Genomic DNA, 4,879 nt, shown 5'->3' on the forward strand with positions numbered 1-4,879 from the left:
GATCCGGATCGAATCTCGGATCGAATCCGGATCTCGGATAAAAGTCCCAGGCCTAGTTACCAATACATTATTTTCGTAATTAACTATTTTACATAACTTTTAACCAATAGAATTTTAATAAACATAATTTGTTTTTTTTAAGTTTATAATTTACCATTAGTGAATGTATTGAAAATGTAAAATATGTATCATTTAAAAAAAAATGTTTTGAGAAAACGGTCAAATAAATACTAAACTTATATTTTTTTGTCAAAAAATCAAGAACTCTTTATTAATTTTAAAAAGATATGAACTTTTATTGACCGAACCAAACTAGATATAACTTTAGTCAACATTAATTTTCACTTAACCAACGCTTATTTTTAGCAGAAATCAAATGGTGTTATCTTGCTAAAATAAAAAATTTAATAAAAATCACCATGAAAATACTAAAATTACCCATTTTCTAAAAAAAAGCATGAACTCTTCACTGATCCAAAATTATAAACTTGTTTTGGTTGAGGCAAAATAAGTTTATATTTTTTGCATCGGTGAATAATTCATGCTTTTAGCAAAAATGTGTAAGTTCAATATTTTTACAGTGAATTTTCTTAGTCTTTTTATTTTAATAAAACAAAATCGTTTTGATTTCCGTTAAAAAATATACACCGGTTAAGTGAAAATTAATGTTGACTAAATTTATACCTAATTCGGCTCGGTCAATACAAGTTAATATGTTTTTTGGATTAATGAAGAGTTGATGTGTTTTTTGGTAAAAAAAAGTGTAAGTTCAATATTTATTTAGCTGTTTTCTCAATTTTGTTTTCTAAAACATTGATCTTTTTAAAATTTAAAGGGTAATATAAAAATTGTCTTTTTGAACTTTACATATTAATTATGTGGCCATGTATTCTTTTTTGGATTGGACTATGTTTTGTGTAAATATTATGTAATTATGTAATTAGCATCATGTAAACTAAAATTTTAAGATTTACGCTTCTATCCAATAAAACATTATTTTAGAAATTTACTTAAATTAACCTTAAATAGTTTTACAATTTAACTTTTCATAAACAACATTTTTATAATTTATATAAAATAAACTGTAAATTTAATATTGTACGTAAGTAGCCTTTCATAATATTTGTCAACCTTTAATTAATTGGATAACAAAATATACTTATTATTTTATAATTATTCTATTTTAAATTTTATTTTGTGAATTAATTAATTATTCTATATATAACATAATAGCTTTAAATCAAAATACTTACTTATTTTGTGAATGTGAATACAATTCATTTCTTCCATTTTGAATGATGTGTAAATGTTGATGCAGAAAACTATGCTCTTTTTCTTTTCAAATATGAATGAATTATAAATGGGTTTGGTCTATACTTATACACAGCTTTTATTATTAAAAAACATATGTGATACACTAAAAATGATCCTTGCTACTGTCGAGTTAAGAGTGTTATTGTAATACGTTAGATTCAATTCCAGAAAACCAGTTTACACTTTATCTTACTGGTTCAACGTTAAGTTAAAACAAAATTGGGGTTTGAATTTATGGTTTCGTGAGAAACAAGTAACAAGATTAATTAAAGAATGCAAATTTAACAAGAAGTTAGCCTAGGGTTATTTCATCGGGTGTCAATACTGAGCCAAACAATTATTCAAGCACGGTTAAACACAATCTAAAACTCGGATCACTCAGGTAGAACAGCCCACTGTCGTAGAAATGCCCCCTATGCCACTAAATCTTGATACCTAAGCTCTCGCTTGGAACAAGATTGAGGGCAAGTGTTATACATCAAGTCTGATAGGTTCACTAAACACCCTAATATCTACTTTCGTTGATTAGGTTTGCTAAGCTCATTCATACGGTATCGAGTTATCTTCTACGCGGTTATGGAGTTGATTAGACCTAGGTTCAAACATTAAATGATCAGATTAATGCAAGCGGTAAGAATTGATATGAATGAAGACAACATAATAAATTGCTTATCTATGTTTAGCTAATGCAATCAACACCCTAGAACCCTAGACAAGTTAGCCGACTACTAAGACATCACACAAGATACCAAGGACATGATTTCTAAATAATACTGCATATAAATCGAAATAGAAACAAGAGGGTTCATGATGAACTTCTCTAGATGAGAGATGGAGCCGTCTCCCTTACATGTTGCAAATCGCCAAAAAACAAGTCTAGGTTTCTTACAAAACTAGCGTACATAATAAAATAGTAGCGTACATAATAAAATAATGATAGAGACACTTTTATATGGAGGCGCCATTAGATTAGAGCAGAAGTGGGACGGCTAGGGTAAACTCCCGAATTAACTTGGATATTTCATTAAATGTCGGGAACAATCGCTCGGACTGTTCCTTGAGGAGAACAATCGTCAAACCGCTCCGTCTGTCTATGCCGCGGGAAATTCTCCAAATATGTCATATTTTTTTCATACACTATTTTCCGACTCCGCAACCTACTCCAGACCTGAAAGACTCAAAAATGACTAAACAGACTCGAATGAGAACTAAAAAACCTTTGAAAACATATATATAATAATGTCAAAAATACCATATATCAATATATAAATAAGTAAATATTGATCTGGGTGCGATGTTATATTTGACCACAGGCTATAGGGAGTGTTCGAGTTTTGAAGTGCAGATTTCATCGAACAAGTTGTTATTGCTGTTTTGAAAAGGCGTATACGGTTTTGCTTTAATTTTTTTTTAAACGATTTTCTAGAAAGAAAAATCTGATTGGTAATTCTTTGCCGTTTTAAATAAAATGCATCAAAAACCGCACTACCTATTTACCATTCATAACCTTAAAATATTTTTCTATCTAAGACATACATTTGATTTAGGGGGTGATTGGTTGGGCTTTATCTCCCTACTTTAGCTTTATTTATTTTTAAATCACTAAATTTTACCAATCATGTTGTAGTTTTACTTTTAAAAATTAAAGTCTACATCAAGTTTTTATTTAGTTTTACCGATCATGCTTTAGCTTTATTTTTAAAGTTACAGCAAAAAAAATAAAGCAAAACTTTTTCTTATGTAATTTAGGCAAAAACCCTACATCTTCTTTTTATAGGATGTAGAATATGTAAATGAAAAAAAAATATCTATAATATCAAATAAATTATATAATCATAATAAAAGCTTTTATAAATATTTTAATTTTGAATTTGAGTGTTTTTAAATTATTAAGATATTTAAATAATATAAATATTATTTACATATCACATTTTAAATTACAATAAATTTTGATAATTTATTAAAAAATATTAATATAAATTATTTTAATTGATATAAAATAATAATTTTGTATATACAACACATATTTCATATATTTTATTTTAAAATATCTACAGCCTACAGCTTACAGCTACAACAAATTTAATTACAGCAAAAGTCTCTGCAGAAAAAGTCTACAGTAACAACTTTACAGCTACAACCGATTTATCTACAGCTAAATTTTTAAAGCCGCAGTCGAACCAATCATCACGTCTTTGTCTTTTCTACGTTTCAACAAAGTTAACTAAACTGTACACAATGTATTAACTAAATAGCTAATATATTTATTATTAAAATGCTGAAACCATTAATATAAAACACATGCTACTTATTTCTCAACTCAAAATCACATTCACAAATCCATTAATCATAATCGGCGTGTAACCAAAAACTCGTGGAAGAAAAACTCCACGTGACTCCGACGTTCATAGGACACACGGCTTCAATCTCCGCCGGAAGGTACTTTTTCTGACGTCCACTTTAAACACGAGGCGTGGCTTCTTTTATTGCTAAATACGAAGAAGTTCTAATATATGAGATGCAAATACTCTTTCATAAATTACATTTATGTTATAAATCATATTGGATGTCCATAACCGGCCCGGTCTATAATCGGTCCATTGATAGAGAGAGAGAGTCGGCCGTGAGTCTAGAGGAGAGAGTCGGCCACCTTTTCATTTTCCTTCTTAGATTATGATTTGTACTCTTTCCATATTTGTATTTCCTTTCTAGTCTTTCCATTATTCTATGACGGTGTAATTCACTATATATAAAGGGCTCCTTATGTTTAAGATTAATATGGATATACAGTTTCTATTCTCTAGTTTCACAACACGTTATCAGCACGATTACTCTGAAACCCTAAGCTAAAACCCTATCGACGATAAACCCTAGCCGGCGAACCTCCATCCCGATCGAGAACATACAATCCGATTGTGATCCATCTCTTCCCGATCGTGAAACCCTTGATCTCGTGTTCAGCAACGATACTCAGTCTGTTCCCGTTCGCGATCCGTTTCACAGCTCGCGACCTCAGACTGTCTCAGCTCGATTCCGATAGACGATCTCAGCACACAGCCTGTTCGCGATCCGATACCGTTCGCGACTCGATACTCAGCTTGATAGTCAGCACGTTCGCGACCCGATATCAGCACACACAGCTCGCGACCCGATAGCAGCTTGCTCCCGTTCGCGATCCGTCTCAGCTTCAATCCATTCGTGATCCGATAGCAACCAGTTCGCGACTCGATCTCAACGTTCAGTTCGCGGCTCTTCTCTAGTTGGTGGTCCATTTAACCCGACTTGAGGTTAAGGTAAAACTAAATCTAATAACCAAACCCTAAGGCAATAGATCCAATCCCTAAATACCCAAAATCGAATCTCATTGCTTGATCTAAATTGAAACCCTAAATACCCTAAAGCCTAGCCGCATATATGCATATTGCATATCATGCAAACCCTAAATTGAAATCGAATTTGGTTGTTTGATTGATTGAATGCTTTTGAATCTGAATCACATAGAACCGTTTGCTAGGATTGCTAATCTCATACTTGAATTTGGTTGATTGAATTGATGAACCAATCG

At 31.3% G+C, this 4,879-nt stretch overlaps 1 pseudogene; it reads right to left on the reverse strand.

The window, feature by feature from the left end:
• The window catches only part of LOC106314859, a 6,823-nt pseudogene extending 2,237 nt beyond the window's left edge, over nucleotides 1-4,586 (reverse strand).
• Nucleotides 4,587-4,879: the final 293 nt, after the last annotated feature.

This window comes from Brassica oleracea, chromosome C9 (assembly GCF_000695525.1).
Source record: "Brassica oleracea var. oleracea cultivar TO1000 chromosome C9, BOL, whole genome shotgun sequence".
NCBI classification, from domain to species: Eukaryota; Viridiplantae; Streptophyta; class Magnoliopsida; order Brassicales; family Brassicaceae; genus Brassica; species Brassica oleracea.